The sequence below is a fragment of the Stigmatopora argus genome, chromosome 11, assembly GCF_051989625.1.
Source record: "Stigmatopora argus isolate UIUO_Sarg chromosome 11, RoL_Sarg_1.0, whole genome shotgun sequence".
In the NCBI taxonomy this organism is placed as follows: Eukaryota; Metazoa; Chordata; class Actinopteri; order Syngnathiformes; family Syngnathidae; genus Stigmatopora; species Stigmatopora argus.
The window spans coordinates 8,889,759-8,908,672 of NC_135397.1; the positions used below are offsets into that span (position 1 = coordinate 8,889,759).

The following is an 18,914-nucleotide window of genomic DNA, read 5'->3' on the forward strand; positions in this document are numbered from 1 at the left end:
CCGAGCAATTGTTCATAAGTTGAATTTGTTTCTAAGTTGATTCAGTGCTATATTTTGTATTATAATTTATGTTTAAGGCCGATATAAGTATATTGAAGGTTTATATAAGTGCATTTGTATGTTTAAGGCTTGTATAAGTAACACGCATTGGTTTGTACTGAAAAAAAAACATTTAATAAAATGGAGAGAATATGTACAGTACTGTAGAGAGAGAGAGAGAGATTTATGTATTAGAAACTGGCCAAAAGAAGCGACCTAATGACGATTGCGCAGTTTTCTTCTTTTTTTCATCATAAATGATGCGGTAGCACTGTATGGCATCATTCAATTGATTTGCAAACTTTGTGCAACGTTCAATATTTGGGTCCTGCTGCTCGATCTTTCTGTTTATAAATGGTAGTGACGGTCGAACGATTCAATGCCCGTGAAACGCTCACCACTCTCACGCGCATCAAGCTTCGTTATTATTGCCACTCGTTTCAAATGAAATGGCTTGCCTCTTCCTTGCAACTGCCTCAATAGAAGCCTTTAGCTTTTTACCAACCATATTCAATATTGGATGCATGAGATATTTAATGATACAAATGAAAAAGGTTCTTTGCACACTGGAGACACATTCACGCACTTTCACATTGCAACGAAGAAGAAGGTAGATGCTGGGTGAGCTGAGCTCTCAGCGCCAGGCGTTGGTATTAGCGGCGGAAAGAAGTTCTACTCCGAAAAAGGCGCGAAATACTAAATTGGACTTGCGAACATTTTTGGACTTAAATGCAATTTGCAGACATGTTCGTATGTACCGTTATTCGTAAGTTGAATGTTCGTAAGTAGGGGAGCGTCTGTATATAGTAAGGCTTTTTTCTTTAAAAATCGACATAGTATAGTAAGGCTAAGAAAGTCGGAGAATAAATCTGACTTCTGATTCTTCTCCTAGTTATTGCTGTGGTCCAGTGGCAAAAATATTGGTTCAGAACTTGAGGTGGGAATCAGGAGTGAGTTCAATTCCACTCTTTGCAATTCACAAATTGTTTATTGAGGTAATGAAAAGGATAAATATAACTTCCAATCACTTCATTTCAGAAGTCACTGTGGTCCAGTTGCAAAGACAAACGGTCAGAACTTCTGGTGGACTCAAGTTCAAATCAGGAGTGAGTTCAGTTCCACTTGGCAATTCTCAAATTGTTTATTGAGGAAATGAAAAGGATAGATATAACTTCCAATCACATCATTTCAGAAGTCACTGTGGTCCAGTGGCAAAGACAATGGGTCAGAACTTCAGGTGGACTCAAGTTCAAATCAGGAATGAGTTCAATTCCTCTCTTTGCAATTCTCAAATTGTTTATTTAGGTAATGAAAAGGATATATATAACTTCCAATCACATCATTTCAGAAGTCACTGTGGTCCAGTGGCAAAGACAATGGGTCAGAACTTCAGGTGGACTCAAGTTCAAATCAGGAGTGAGTTCAATTCCACTATTTGCAATTCTCAAATTGTTTATTGAGGTAATGAAAAGGATAGATATAACTTCCAATCACATCATTTCAGAAGTCACTGTGGTCCAGTGGCAAAGACAATGGGTCAGAACTTCAGGTGGACTCAAGTTCAAATCAGGAATGAGTTCAATTCCTCTCTTTGCAATTCTCAAATGGTTTATTTAGGTAATGAAAAGGATAGATATAACTTCCAATCATATCATTTTAGAAGTCACTGTGGTCCAGTGGCAAAGACAATGGGTCAGAACTTCAGATGGACTCAAGTTCAAATCAGGAGTGAGTTCAATTCCACTATTTCCAATTCTCAAATTGTTTATTGAGGTAATGAAAAGGATAGATATAACTTCCAATCACATCATTTCAGAAGTCACTGTGGTCCAGTGGCAAAGACAATGGGTCAGAACTTCAGGTGGACTCAAGTTCAAATTAGGAGTGAGTTCAATTCCACTATTTGCAATTCTCAAATTGTTTATTGAGGTAATGAAAAGGATAGATATAACTTCCAATCATATGATTTCAGAAGTCACTGTGGTCCAGTGGCAAAGACAATGGGTCAGAACTTCGGGTGGACTCAAGTTCAAATCAGGAATGAGTTCAGTTCCACTCTTTGCAATTCTCAAATTGTTTATTTAGGTAATGAAAAGGATAAATATAACTTCCAATCATGTATAGGCGGGCCGCCTCGTGGTGTAGTGGGTAAGTCACCTGCCTGCGACGTGGGTGTTGAGGGTTCACGTCCCGGTGTCGCCAGTCAACGACTGTATGGTGTCGGCAGACGGCCGAAGGCCGACTGTCGAACACCACCAGGAACCCCCCCTCCCAACTGTCTTCCGGTCAGCCGAAGGCTGACCGGAAATATTGTTTTGCTGAAAAAAATGACTAAGTCTTTATTTGAATTAAAAAAGGATTACCCATTTACTGAACTACTAGTGTAGTGATTAGTCAAACGAGAGCGGGATTCGAACCCCATCTCCCACATGGCAGTCAAATCCACTAACTTGAGGTCTGTCTGACCCATTGTCTTTGCCACTGGACCACAGTGACTTCTGAAATGAGATGATTGGAAGTTATATTTATCATTTTCATCACCTCAATAAACAATTTGAGATTTGCAAAGAGTGGACTTGAACTCACTCCAGATTTGAACTTGTGTCCAACTTCAATTTCAACCCATTGTTCTTGCCACTGGACCACAGTGACTTCTGAAATGAGTTGATTGGAAGTTATATTTATCATTTTCATCACCTCAATAAACAATTTGAGATTTGCAAAGAGTGGACTTGAACTCACTCCAGATTTGAACTTGTGTCCAACTTCAATTTCAACCTATTGTTCTTGCCACTGGACCACAGTGACTTCTGAAATGAGTTGATTGGAAGTTATATTTATCATTTTCATCACCTCAATAAACAATTTGAGATTTGCAAAGAGTGGACTTGAACTCACTCCAGATTTGAACTTGTGTCCAACTTCAATTTCAACCCATTGTTCTTGCCACTGGACCACAGTGACTTCCGAAATGAGTTGATTGGAAGTTATATTTATCATTTTCATCACCTCAATAAACAATTTGAGATTTGCAAAGAGTGGACTTGAACTCACTCCAGATTTGAACTTGTGTCCAACTTCAATTTCAACCCATTGTTCTTGCCACTGGACCACAGTGACTTCTGAAATGAGTTGATTGGAAGTTATATTTATCATTTTCATCACCTCAATAAACAATTTGAGATTTGCAAAGAGTGGACTTGAACTCACTCCAGATTTGAACTTGTGTCCAACTTCAATTTCAACCCATTGTTCTTGCCACTGGACCACAGTGACTTCTGAAATGAGTTGATTGGAAGTTATATTTATCATTTTCATCACCTCAATAAACAATTTGAGATTTGCAAAGAGTGGACTTGAACTCACTCCAGATTTGAACTTGTGTCCAACTTCAATTTCAACCCATTGTTCTTGCCACTGGACCACAGTGACTTCTGAAATGAGTTGATTGGAAGTTATATTTATCATTTTCATCACCTCAATAAACAATTTGAGATTTGCAAAGAGTGGACTTGAACTCACTCCAGATTGGAGCTTGTGTCCAACTTCAATTTCAACCCATTGTTCTTGCCACTGGACCACAGTGACTTCTGAAATGAATTGATTGGAAGTTATATTTATCATTTTCATCACCTCAATAAACAATTTGAGATTTGCAAAGAGTGGACTTGAACTCACTCCAGATTTGAACTTGTGTCCAACTTCAATTTCAACCCATTGTTCTTGCCACTGGACCACAGTGACTTCTGAAATGAGTTGATTGGAAGTTATATTTATCATTTTCATCACCTCAATAAACAATTTGAGATTTGCAAAGAGTGGACTTGAACTCACTCCAGATTTGAACTTGTGTCCAACTTCAATTTCAACCCATTGTTCTTGCCACTGGACCACAGTGTCTTCTGAAATGATGTGATTGGAAGTTATATTTATCCTTTTCATTACCTCAATAAACAATTTGAGAATTGCAAAGAGTGGAATCAAACTCACTTCTGATTTGAACTTGAGTCCACCTGAAATTCTGACCCATTGTCTTTGCCACTGCACCACAGTAAAGTTGGAAGTTGTATTTATCCTTTTCATTACCTCAATAAACAATTTGAGAATTGCAACGAGTGGAATTGAACTCACTCCTGATTCCCGCCTCATGTTCTGACCCAATGATTTCGCCAGTGGACCACAGCAACAACTAGAAGGTGAAGAATCAGAAGTCAGATTTAATTTCCGACTCTCTTAGCCTTACTTGCTATGTCATTTTTTAAAGAAAAAAAGCCTTACTATACTATGTCGTTTTTTAAGAAAAGAAGCCTTACTATACAATATCGTTTTTTAAGAAAAAAAGGCTTCCTCTACTATGTCGTTTTTCAAGAAAAAAAGCCATGCTATACTATGTCGTTTTTTAGGAAAAAAAAGCCTTACTATACTATGTCGTTTTTTAAAGGAAAAAAGCCATACGATACTATGTCGTTTTTTAGGGGGGAAAGCCATACTATACTATGTCGTTTTTTAGGGAAAAAGCCTTCCTCTACTATGTCGTTTTTCAAGAAAAAAAGCCATGCTATACTATGTCGTTTTTTAGGGGGGAAAAGCCATACTATACTATGTCGTTTTTTAAGAAAAAAAGCCTTACTATACTATGTCGTTTTTTAAGAAAAAAAGCCATACTATACTATGTCGTTTTTTTAAAGGAAAAAAGCCATACTATACTATGTCGTTTTTTAGGGGGAAAAGCCTTACTATACTATGTCGTTTTTTAAGAAAAAAAGCCTTACTATACATGGTCTTTTTTAAACAAAAAAGCCTTACTATACATGGTCTTTTTTAAACAAAAAAGCCTTACTATACATGGTCATTTTTTAAGAAAAAAGCCTTACTATACATGGTCTTTTTTGTAAATAAAAAGCCTTACTATACTATGTCGTTTTTAAAGACAAAAAAGCCTTACTATACTGTGTCGTTTTTAAAGAAAATAAGCCTTACTATACTATGTCGTCTTTAAAGAAAAAAGTCTATACTATGTGATTTTTTAAGAAAAAAAGCCTTACTATACTATGTCGTCTTTTAAGAAAAACGCTTTACTGTACATGGTCGTTTTTTTAAAATAAAAAAGCCTTACTATACATGGTCATTTTTTAATAAAAACCCTTAATATACATGGTCATTTTTAAAGAAAAAAGCCTGACTATATATACATAGTATTTATTTTTTAAACAAATAAAAGCTTTACTTTACATAGACCACTTTTTTAAAAGAAAAAGCCTTACGATGTCCAGCCATTCAAGTCATTTTGCATGCCAGCTTTACGTTTGTACCAAATCTCGGGGTATTCTTTGCTCAGTTATGAAGCACGTCTAATAAGATGAATAAATATTTGACATTATCGTCGACAAGGAAAAAGAGTGTCGCCAAACTTTCGTCAAAACATATACTATTCTCTTTTCTCTGTATTAGTCTCACAAAATGCAATTTGTGCCATTTCATTGAAAGGTCAAATAGGAGGTCATTTCGGTTTGAAGTGATGTTAAAAACATGTCATTTGCTGGCTTTTTAGTGCTAAGTAATCGATTTTAAAATATAGTCATCTATTTAAGTTAGTAGGCAGGCTGTGTCAATTGCACGTTCAAAAATAAGATTTTTAATTATTGAACATACTATAAAGATGAAAGTGGCCACATACTTTTTGAAATCCTATTAGTTACACCCATATGCTGTCCAGCTTTGTATAGTCCTCAGTGACAGTTTTATAAGTGGCAGATGGTCACGTTGTGATGAATTGCACGTGGTTGAATGTAATAGAGAGTCTGCAACAGCCACGCGAGTAGGTTGGAGTGCGTGTATTTAGCCTTCTTCAAGTTTATCACCTAACCCAGCGGTGACCAAGCATTCCACAAAGGGCCGCAGCGCGTCTTGGTTTTTGTCCCAAACTGTGCAGCACAAAAACTTTAACTAATGAGGTTTCTTCTGAAACAAGCAGCACCCACAGCAGCCCTTTGTGGATTGATTGCCCAGCCTGACCTAACTAATGTACATTGGCGCTCATCACAAAAGTAAAATGGAGACTAAAACATTTTAAAACAGTAGCAAGTACATTAGAGAGTATTTATGTTGTTTTCACCAGAACCATGTCCTACTCATTAAAATGTAAAGCTGGAAAAGTGAGGTTGATGACCTGAGTTGAATTTGCTTTTGCAAGATCGACTGATGACGACATGGATAACAGTAGCTCATATTTCTGTGCAATATTCGAGGAAAATAACTTTATTTGACTGAAGTATATTGGGAATAAGGCGTTAGTAATCTTGTGGTATCAAATTGCCCTTTGGGCCCAATGCTTTTGTCAAATGGCTATTTTGCAAAGCCCAAACGTGAAACATGGCCATCCTTCTTTTATCAGGCTGCAACAAGCACTTAATTTATTGCAGAACCTCAGAATCTTTTTTTCTATTGTGCGGTTGGATCGCACATCTTGAGCACAACAGGCAATTCACACAAACCTGCAGTACTGAAAAACCGCTACAGCCGCAACAAAAGAAAGACACAGCAAATTGTTGTAGTGATTTCAGTGTTCCGAAAAATTGCATTTGAGGTTACCATTTAGCCAAAATGGAAGTGAATATAGTATACTCTCTTCAATTGTCTGTTAGTGTGCTGTTAGTGGGGAAAGACTTGAATACATTTGACTAAAAGAAATTCTCTCCATCCACAGTTCACACAATCGTATCCTTTCAACCTTGCACTCTGGGTCGAATAACATGTAGGGCATACAATACCAAGTGCTTGGTTACGATCTTCACGGACACCCGCATTGTGAAAAAAAGTGGGCAAGTCCATTATGGACACATTTAGGAAATTATTCCCTCACAGTTTCCTGCGGCTGAACTGGGAGTGACCCGGTTGGCAGACGCACAGATCGATGGAAGGAATGTAACCCCACTCTCCCAACCCCAACATTAGCCCCACCACCCCCAATCCTCCTTTCCCATCCAACAACTTCTTTCGCCCAGAGAAACTATAGCGCGAGAAGGATGCCTTTTATCTCTTAGCATTTATGAAACAGTTCGCAACTTTTATTCGGACTTTTAACAACAAAAAGCAATGGGATTTTTGCAACAAAATGGATATCTGTAACAGGATATGAAGAATGGAAAATCAACTGACTGTGATAGATCATTTTGGAATGCCTCACATGGGCACATTTGGCTCAGGCGCCACATTTTCATCCTTTTCAAAAAAGAAAAAAGTGGTTTTGTTTGTGTAGCCCTCTTAATTGCTGCAGTCATTACATAACATCTTGGAAAAGTTCCATATAACTAAGTTCATTCTTGTTAAAAGCAGATTGGAAAGAGTGCCACATTTAATAAGAACATGGTGAAGAGTGGTTGGCACATCTGCCTCACAGTTCTGAGATCAAGGGTTCAATTCCTGGTGTGTCTTTCCTGTGTGTAGTTTGCATGTTCTCCCCATTCTTCCTCTTTATTTCTTCTCACATTGCAAAAACATGCATGGTAGGCTAATTGAACACTCCAAAATTGTCCCTTGCGTGCATGTTTGCAAGTCTCCGTGCCCTCTACGATTGGCTGGCAACCATTTCAGGGGGTCTTGATTTTTTTTAATACTCTTTGAAAAGATATTCAATTGGTGTATTAAAATCCATTGTAGCAGGACTTTAATGTATGTTTTGTTTTACATTATGGCCATTGGTGCTAACATTTAGCAGCTAAACCCTGCTTTGATCCCCGGCACGTCACCCTGACCTCACACACGTCAAATGCCTGGACATCATCAGCCACTTGTATGATGTGACTCACCCACTCCCTGCACTTAATGCACACATGTTGTATGGCTGTATTTTAAGCTGCAAATTCATTTGCGTTCTCCCAACAGAGATGAAGATTTATCTGCACACTCCATGACTTCTAAGCTTGTTATGTATGTCATCTAGAGAGGTTTTCATAAAAAAACAACTCAGGGATGTAAAGTTCTAATCTAGAAGAAATTGCTTGCTTTACATGTATATATGTGTGTGTGTGTGTGTGTGTGTGTGTGTGTGTATGTGTGTGTGTGTGTGCGTGCGTGTGTGGCATATGAGTGACAGTTTGCAGATGTAAAGCAAACTATTTCTTCTAGATTAGAACTGTATACATCCCTGAGATGTTTTTATAAAACCTCAGCTCTTGGTTCTTGACATGCTGGAAACTACATCTTACGTACAACTCTGTCATCAAAATTTGATGTCATTGTTACATAATATATAATGGTATGTTGCAGTTTTGTCTACAAAATTTACAGTGCCAGATATAATAACAAACTGTCAACTTTGTCAAACTGAAAGAGGTAGAAAGAAACTCTCATTTTACATCCTCTACCTAAAATGAGCAAAACAGCTGCAGTAATGTATTTGCAATATTTTTGTTGCTATGTATATTTATATTGAAAGATTTACAAATATAGGCAGTTTGGAGTCCTGCAACGATAATCACTGGCCTAAAACTCATTTTTTTGGAACGCATGAGAAAGCCACAGTATGGTAACTGAAGAAAAAAACATTCTAGCACAGCGAGAATATGAAAACTGCAAACTCAATAAAGAGTGGAACTTTGTATGCCAGAACAATAAAGCAGACGTGCTAACAACCAACCAACAATGATGCTTAACCCAAACCATTTCAAATTTAATTAATATGGTTTTCTTGTCAAGACCAATATTTCAAAACTGCGACTGCACAAAAATGACATAAAATTTTATTGCATTGTACATGAAATAACATTGTACAATATGAAACCTGGTCTCTTTTGTGCTAAAATTTTCATTGCTTCATTCAAAATAATTCCAATATACCCATAAATGTTGCAAGTCCACGTGACGCTAACAATTCTGTGAAAGTCCCTACAGAGAGTTGGGTCACAATTGGATTATCACATCATACTTCACTTTTCAAGCACCCATTGTTGCTTTAAAAGCTTGTTAGTGAGACTGTAAAAGATGTAGCTTAATTTAACTGGCTTGCATAGCATCAGTCAACTGTTTAACAGGTGATTGGTCCAAAAGTGGGTAGAGTAATGGGAGAGGGTTTAGCACTGTTGGCTCACAGAATGGGAATGTGCGATTGTAAGTGACAGAAGTGAGCGCGGAAAGTAACATTTTAGAGTCCTTGATTTGAAAATAAATAAATAAACAAGTATTTGCGCACAATTTGTGTTTTTTTTTCTGAGTGAAATATAGGAAAGGAATTACCTTCAAATCATAACACCCAACTATTTGTACAGAACTTTTATTCAGCAGAGCCAAAGCCCAAGTTTCTTATGGTGCCAACAGCAGCCACACCCAGAACAGCTGGAATGGAGACAGAAGCACACGGTTCGGAGGGGAAGAGAGGCATTTGTCAGCAGAGAGAGAGAAATTGAGAGAGTGAAAGAGAGAGAGTGAGAGTTAGAGGAGCTGCATTGAGAACATGTGTGCAGGTTACATGGATAAAATGTATTATTAGTGCAATGTGGTGCTGTACTCTAAACACTAGAGTAAATATTTAGGAGAAACATCAAAATAAAATGCATTGGTTATATAAATATATAGAATATATAATAATCTTATGGATGCAACAGGAACAATAGAGGCATTTATAGGGCAAATAGGGAAGCTTTGAACAAGGGCCCTTTGCATATTGCATGTGACACGCTTTGCCTCAGAGAATGCACTGTAGTAACTCAGCTCTGCTCTCCTGTGATACACCCTTACAAAAAAAAACTCCATTACAAAAAATTGTAAAAAGTATGTATCATTAGTTCTATATATATTTTAAATCGCCAAGTATATAGCAAATTTAGGTTTAACATGATGAAACTTGAGTTCATCTCTCTCAGACACTGGGCGTATCCACTAAATGCGCTGTAACCACACGCTGTTCAACTGTCAACTGCCCATCAAAAACCACAATTACAACAGAAGGATGCTGATTCATCTTGCTTATTTCTTAGCCTGCAAGTGTTCTAACCTCACAAATATATTCGTTTTAGGCGTCTTAAATATAATTCACTGGATCAACGTCGAGCTTTTCCATTCCGTGACAACGAGACACTCGAAAACAGCAACACCAGCATGAAGCCCGTTCGGTGTCAGACCCTTTCCTCCTTCACTCTTTGCCTTCTCCCCATGACGTGCAAGCAAGCACTCATGGCTGACAATGAGGCGCTCTAAAGCAGATGCGCTTTACGACCGTCCCAACGGAAGATGCTACACTTGCAAAAAGAGACTTTCAAGTAGTCATGTCATAAAAAAATCAGGAAAACTGAAATGGTGACTGGCAATTTTAACATGATGGGCTTACATTTTTGATTATATAAGGAAAAAAGGGCATTGTGATTTTTACAATGGGCGCCAGCCTCACTGTTCCTTTTTTGGAATTTGTCAGAGGGTTTTAAGTATGTGTGAAAATTGGGAGCAGTCGGGACCTGCCGCCCTATTGCGAACGTACTGTATCCAACTGCCCTATTAAGGCTGTGATGTCACCCTAAGTACAGAACGGGCAGTGCTAGAAGCAAAAGGCCGAAAAAAGAACTGCCTAGAAGAATAATTATATGAGAGAGGGAGTGAATCAGGAAATAGCTTTTGGTTTGGGGAAGCCAAAAGTTCGGAGGAGCACTGCCAGGTGCTAACTCAAAACAGAATTTTAAAAAGGTGCAAATGCAAATAGAGCCAAAATGTGTTCTTTCTTCACTTAAAACAGCTGGCATTAGCCGTTGGTCAGCAAGGAGAGCAAACACTCCCCCTCCGGTGCTTCTCTTTCTGTTAACTTTCCTCCACTTAACTCATTTCCATCTACTTTCCACCTTCTTTTCTTTATCGTTCTACATACGCCAATGGTTGGCAAGCGCTCATCCCTTTCCCGGTCCCTCACAAATTTTAATGGGTATCTTCCCAATCACTTTTTTATAGCAGGAAATTTCAGCACACCACATTGCGTGAGCAGAGCTGAAGGAGTGCGCCATTCTTAGCTCTGTGCAGCTGAGTGCCAGGCTCTGTGTGTGCGTGTGTGTGCATGTGTGTGTGTTTGAAAAGGGGGAGGTGAACTGGAGTGGCATTGGTGTGAGTTTGTGTTCCCAAGCTCCAGCCCACAGAACCCCCTTCTTTCGTCTTTTGTTCACCAATGTAATGTCAGAGTGGAAACGCCCAAGTAGTGTGAGTGCGCCATAGTTTCAGGAATCTTACCCCATCACCTTCACCCCACATTTCACTCCATAGGCAATAGTTTTCACTCCTTACCTCTCCTTTTCGTCTTTCTTCCTTCAAGTAGTCTTTTCTATTGACCTTTTGAGAGACAGTGGTCTTTACATTGGAAACCAATTCAATAGTTGACAGCCAGCTTTGAGTGCCTAATCCGTTTTCTACATGTACATTTACATTAGTGCAAGTCATTTTTATGTTTTTGATGGGGTCACCATTACATAGCACCTTTACAGGGCAGGTTTTGCTCATGAAAAATAAAATTAGTACATAAATTATATTTAATAATTAAATATTAGCAAATATATCCATTATAAAATATTAATCATTATAAATACATGTATGAATTCATTAAATATTCATAAGATGTAAATTAAGGAAATTAGAATGAATAAAACCTCAAATTAAAACTGGTTATACCCCAAAGTAACATTTTTTTTTGTCTTTCTGTTTTTTGCATAGTATATAACTAATTGCATACCAATGATGGGGACAGACATCCAGTTGATTTAAACTGGGACGACAGGCTGTGAATGCTTATGTTTCCATTTTGAATAGGAGAAGCAAATAAACTTTTATAAAAAATAAAAAAAAAAACATAAAATTATTGTTTGCTATTTTCGAGCTGCAGACTAATTGCAATAATGTTTACTGTTCCCCACTGCCTCCCTCCCTGCCACTATTCTCTCTTAACAACTGCCATTATTTTTAGCCACTGTGCAGAGTCGTGTCATTTCCTGTTGTAGAGCCTTCAGTCGTGCTAACCACAAGTCAAGACTCAAACACTCTGTGCTTCCCACATCACTCTCAAGTAGACCACGTTCTCAACATGTCCTCGGTGAGACGACCACCAAGAGATTTGGCTCCAGGTCCATTTAGAGCAAGCAACGTTTGGACTAACAGACCAAATGTGTCTTTCTACAAATATACATTTACAAGGGAGCAGTATGTCTGAATGCATTCAAGCAGTATGGTGGCAGCAGTTGCAGGTGGGAGCACACGTGGCAGACAATTGAAAGACATAAATAGTGGTAGGATTGTGGTAAATCAAAAGCTGGACCAGTGGGAAGTTTTGGCATATATTTTTTCAACTTCAGTTGCTGTTGTTGTAACAAGCCTATGACCAAATGCTTTTTCCATATACTATTTCTTGGCAGTGGATGGAGTTTGCATGTTCTCCCCGGGCCTGCGTAGGCGTGTTTTCTCCAGGTACTACTTGGTTATGGCCCTCTATAGCACTGTAAAGTTTTTTTTTTTTTTGACAATGCCAGCTTATTAATTTAAAACGGGAAAACTTTCTGTGACTGCTCAAGTTTTATTGCCATTGACGAATGGTCGCTGCCAGGTTCCCGGTCAAAATGGATTGGACGACTACCACCTTCAATGACTGACCTATATATGTAAATATCCCAATATGTATGCAATTGTAAATGAGTCCCTTTGAAAGGTTAAGAATAGTTTGGGTTCTCATATAGCGATTGTCTAATTCACTCATACGCCTCGTTCCATTAAGCATTGAGTGACCATGTTGAACACTGCCTAAATAAACGTATATTTTATTCAAACCAACAACTAAACGCAATAAATGTTCTATATCTTTGAAAATCAAAATTATAACATTTGTTCCTCATTCTTGCATTGTTGTTGCAGCCTTGTTCCATGCTTGTAGAAATAATTGCAATCGCAAAATGAGTAAATTAAAATACGTTGTCCACAGTGACGATGACAAGCAACACAAATCACCAAGAAACGACGGCCGGCCAACGTGACATCAGAGAGATGCTTAAACCCCCTCAGCTTTTACAAAGGGGAGCCTGGGGATGAATGAAATAGCTCTGGGTTTCTTTGTGGTGATCTTTGGCTGAATCACACTGCTGAGAAACAAAACCACAGTTTCTCTTGGACCCCTTTAGTTGTGCCGCTGCCAGTATTCACCAGCACTGGAAGAGTAAAAGAACACAGATTTTCCGGTCCCGTTTCTAGTTAAGGCCCCTTTCAAGTAAGTGTTATTAAAACGCAACATGCTTTAGTTTTGGACTCCCAGGGAACGGAAAGGTTCTTCGAATAGCTGAGTCACCAAAGCTACACTAGTAACTCTTTTTGCATAGCCTTTTGGGCGGCTCTTTGTGGTGTTTGAACAATCAAGACCGGCTATTCCTTAGCTATTCTTCGACTTCATCAGCTTTAAAATAATGACAGCGACTGAGATATAACTCCTACTGGAGGCAAATTTGTATTTGATCCATGAAAAAAAAGCTTTTCTAAATGGATAAACACTCACCTCAGAAAGTTATATTTAAATATTTTTATCCTAAGTCATTTTCAGTGTGCTTTTGTAAGTAGATGTTAAGATAGGAGTTGTTAAATTGAATATCCCAGGCAGTAGGGTGTTGGCATCAATTTTCTATAAATAACGAAAATTAACGTCAGACAGATGTTTCAAAGGCAAAAATGTTTTAGGGCCTTTTCTCAGATTCTATGATGTTTATGTTTCTCAAATTTGAAAGACCAAAAATAGTGTAATTACTACACCATTAGTAACTCAACTTCAAATAACTTTGCCTATTTGGAAAGCTCATCAAAAGCACTATAAGGACAGCTGCATATCCCATTGGTAAAAAAAAAACAGTGACCAGTCAAAGTCATGTCATGAGAAAGTATCATTCCACCATTTAAAAGTTTCATTGCACAAATCGGACTAGCACCGCCTAGTTACGTACATCCACAGGCGCGCAGCGGGGACCACGGAGGGCACAGTTCCAGTTTGAGGCACCCATTGGAGCTCCACCACACGGCCTCAGCATGCACTGGGAATGAGGGATTAAATATAATGCTCGCATGTCAAGTCTGCAACTCTAGAGATGGAGTGAGTAGGAAGGAATTTGTCAGAGCTCCATAAACACATGCATGAATTTGGATCTCAGTGCCAGCGCTCTGACTGAGGAGAACTTTCCAGGGGCTCGCTGAGAAATGGGAAGGCTGAGGCTGCTGGGCAGACTGAGAGTTTATGCAAAGGCCAGCCAAGTGCCAATGATACACTGTGCTGAAGGAGAATGACACAGGGGTGTGTGAGAGTGAGATGGAAAGTGGTCGGACAGGGCCCGGTCTTAAAATTGACTCGGATATTTTCAAAATGAGTTGCGAGGGTAGACAATCCTGTTCGTTCACAATATTTGTCAAGTCAGAAATTTGCTCAATGAGAAGTGACCATTTATTGCAGGGCACAATGAGACGAACACCCATTCACGCTCACACTATTGCCTAAAGTCAATTCGAGTGTCTAAGCAGCTTACCATGCAAGTTTTTGGGATGTGGGAGGATACCAAAGTACCCAGAGATGCTTTTTATATTATTCTTAAAATTATAAATAAATATAAAAATGAATATAATGTTACTAAAATCAAACTCTATTAATATAAAATGAATAAAAACAGAAATATACACTCAAGTGTAACGCTACAGGTTTTTTTGTCATAGTATTTAACTCAATGCATGACGTTGATGGCGATAGACGTCTAGTTCATTTAATCCGGGAAATCTGGATCCAAATGTTAGTGTTTCAGTGCCATTGGAAGCATTAAACTAGTGAATGAACAATTGTTCATTCGCCCCTCCCAATCGAAATAGACAGGTCAGTGGCGTCAATGGCAGTCAATAAATTAAACGAACGCCTCAAAGTTTATTTTTTATTTTTTAAATGTAATGTATGCATGAAAGGGTTAATTCATGTATATTCTTCTTCACAGTCTTTATGCCACAGTACAGAGTGCTTAAATTTCCATTAATGATGGATGGATATACATGATAACAAGCTTATTTCTACATTTATTTGAATTAGAATGGATAATGTAAACCACCGAGGAATGGACCGAGTTCAATCATAGATACTCGCCCTAAGGCAAATTCCGTCATAAAAAGTAAGCGATATGCACTTGGCGAGCAGGCCCCTGCGCATTTATAACAAGGTCAATCAGAGGTGAAACACATGACTGCGCGACACATACTTGGAGGCTCTCCAATGCTGGGATGAGCAACGGCATCATCTCACTGCTTGCTCTTCCTATTTGTTTTCTTTTTCAAAAGAAGGCTGTTTGGTGCTGATAAGACGTAACGAGTCAAGTGGTGTGGAAGTGGGCTCAGATGTGGCTTTACAGCTGTGTGCGTGCACAAAGCTGGAGAAAGAATGAAAAAGTGTGTGCAAGTGTTGCATCAACAAATCAAAGGATGTATTCGCTCACAGCGTTCTGACATTTACATGTAGAGTTTAACACCCGAAACGTTTAAATATCACAGAAAACATTGTTTAAATGGTGCATTAGTTAGTAAATTAGTAATAAAAGTACATCAAAATAGACTTCGTTAACTATTATAAACTATCAAATACAATGAATTCATATAAAAGAAACTTTAAAAATAATTTTAAAAAAATTCTTAGGTAACAAACTATCTTGCTTTGTAATACAAAATAAACCCCAACTAAACTAGACATGTTATCTAAATTGCAGTGTCATGGTTCCACTCTTGACATGCCGTTTGATGCTGCTGCCAAAAATGATTGCTTGTTGCAGGCCAATGTGCCAAGCAGAGATAAAGCGCTATTTACTGTTAGGGAGGAGGACGCATTAGGAGACAAACAAATCCGGAGATGAAATATTGCCGTAGAAAAACCCAATTTGAACATTTTATTACTGTTTCTTGCCTCTATGCTGAACTTTCTCCGCCTTGTTTTCTTTTGACCTTACCCAAGAGTCCCCCACACCCTCCTGGGTGTGCATCAATTATTCATAATCCTTGGGTAGCTAACTTGAAACTGATAACCCACATGCTATTTATACTTTCAAGCATGGCGTTCTTGGCTGCTTGGTAGCGGCTGTACAGCTGCTTCATGGCAGAGTAATGGAGTCTTTGGATGGTTGGACTGGAGGCATGCAGAAACATTTTTTCTTCTTCAGGGTTGGACGCTGCGGGGTTTTAAACCGGTCTGCTACATTGGATAAGGAACATTAATGTTGGAGTAACTGGACAGGCGTCCAATCCGTTTTAACTTGGGGGTTGGCAGTGAAGAACCATGTTTATAATGATCATGTGTCCATTTTGACTGGGAGGGTGAATTTACCTATTCACCCTTCTAAGTCTAAAAAAATGGACCTTTATCGCCCAATATTATATTTAATATTCATTTTTTAACAGTGGAAAGGTTTTTGATCTAGTTCCCTAGTTTTAGTGTTGTAAGTGGTAATGTATCAAAGTTAACGTGTGGTTTATGTAGAAAAATGTACTTTTTAAGCAATGTTGGTTTGTCTATCATAGTTAATAGCAGCCAATGCATTAAAAGTAATGTATAGATTTAATACAAAAAAATGGAAGTCCGCAAAATGTTTAAGTTCATTTTGTGATAGTTGAATTTGAATGGTTAAGTTGTACTGGCATTTAAAAATGTCTGAGAATGGCTATTTTGTGTACTTCTGGGAAATAGGGGGCTATAGTTGAGGTATTTTCTTCAGTATTACATATAAGAACAAATTAAATTGTGTCTTTTCACTTTATTAAACAATATTTCTTTCACTGGGATTCATTTGCTCAAAACCTTGCCTTGTGCTTTAACATATTATGACTGGAACTCAAAGTCAAAGTGCAGAACTGCAAAGCATCAGTCGTAGGTGGTTTGGTTACAGTTGTTCTGTCTGGGAAGATAAAAATAATTCTTCCGGTAAATGCAAAAATATCACCTGATATCTAATAAAGTGTTGATTGAGTTACTGACTCACAGAGCATGACAAAAAAAAGAATAGAAAGTACTAGGGGAAAAAATCTACTTACACAGGTTTACACTTAACAATTTTATTGGAATATTAAGACAATGAAGCAGAAAGCCAAGCACCAAGAGTGACAGCTACACGTATAAAGCATCATACGACTCTTCCAAATGAACAGGTTACATTGAAAAATGTTTTTTTCTCTCTTCTCTCTTGACTGGTGACACAAACACAGAAAAAAAACTGTGAAACAAGAGCATGGCGATGCCATTTACGCACACCCAACCCTACCTCACAGAAAACAGACAACAGGTGGGATTGAGGCAAACATAAGGGCAATGCTCGTCTGACGTCAGATTGGCCAAACTTTGGAGGCAGTCCCACGTTTAAAGGGATTGGTCAGAACAAACAAGGCAGTCTGGGGAAATGCACGGCCGTACTGCAGAATGAAAATGATTAGTTGTCATCGCTGTCAAATCCTGTTGCCATAGCACCCACTTCCACACGCAAACTCATGTGCACAAACAGCATTAAAGTGACAGGATTGTAACCTTTGTTGCGTTAGACTCTGTTGCATATCGGGGAGTTGTAAAAATGACCAATTCAGAGTCATCCATATTCATGTTTGCATACAGCATTTAAATCACCTTTCTAAAATATAGAAATTTGTGGAAACTTTTTTTTCCTTTTTAAATATTCCTTTCTTGAAAACAACTTGCCTCACTCCTATCATGACCTGGTGGTAACACGCCATAAAAGACGGCTCCACATAGTGCAGCTTCATAACAAAATGAAATAATTTCCTTTTGTAAAAAATATAAAATGTAAGTTGCATGCTGTTTAGAAATCAAACATGGTGCTGGCTAAATGTGGTCCATGTTTTGCCAGTGTGCGTGTGTGTATGTGTCCATGCACCAAAGTCTCATGCTTCATGACTTCGCTATGGTTCATTATTGACGATTGCTTTATTGTTACTTCAGTTATATGGTAAGATTCTATCATTAATATTAAATACTACTTCCCATAGGGAAAGATATTGGGATCAGTCTTGACACCCTCTCTGAAGTGGACCAGCTTGATTTTGAACAGAGCGGAAAAAGGACAGACAGAGGTGTTGTTCACCGGAGTCATTGCTCCTCACAGTCATCTCTGCATCATTTCCACTGGGATTTCCCACTCTCACGCTGGGTTGGCAGCATGGCAAAACTCCCACTTCATACAATTTTCGCTTCACAAAGCTAAATAAATGAACTCAGGACTTTCAAGCAAAGCTTCATATGAACACACACATTGGTAGAGTGCAGTCGGTGGCTATTATGACAATGAGACACAACTTTCCATCTAGCTTTGTTCAATAGACTGGTTCAAAACCAGCCATTGGCTTCAAAGGTAGTCAATGGAGTTGAACTCCACGCAACGTAAACAAGGTGGAAATCGGTGAAAGGTTTTTTTTAAATAGGCAATTTATAATCATTAAATAGGCATTTGCCATCCAGGTCTGTTAATTGAAATATCAACATTCTACTTATTCCTTTCACGTTTAATATACTGTATGCCAAATAACATGAAAATATAATCTATTTTTTTAATTTATTTTAATCTTTACCATTTTTCTTGACTGTTGATTCAGTTTATTTAGTTTGTAGCAGCACAAAAACATGACAGCCGAAGAAATTTAGATTATACATCCAGAAATTTCTACCCCTTTAATAACCCTTTTTTTCATTTTAATATCATTTACCCTATAATAAATTAAGGACATTTCTGTCTAATGCCCATTCCTAGTTAGTGCTCCTATCACACTCTGACATTGAGAAAACAAATTTGCACTCATCTATGGCTATTAACAATAATTTTTAAAAGGACAATTAAAAAAAGCTCCACTGCCCAAATACTCAC

The 18,914-nt window shown here is 38.1% G+C and overlaps 1 long non-coding RNA gene across 1 annotated transcript; it reads right to left on the reverse strand.

Annotated features, from left to right (window-relative positions):
• Positions 1-3,892: 3,892 nt before the first annotated feature.
• Positions 3,893-4,229, reverse strand: LOC144085002 (uncharacterized). The gene is made up of 3 exons (XR_013303980.1): positions 4,171-4,229; positions 4,030-4,080; positions 3,893-3,941 (listed from the first exon to the last, which is right to left on the reverse strand). It is a non-coding gene; the product is annotated as an uncharacterized LOC144085002 (long non-coding RNA).
• Positions 4,230-18,914: the final 14,685 nt, after the last annotated feature.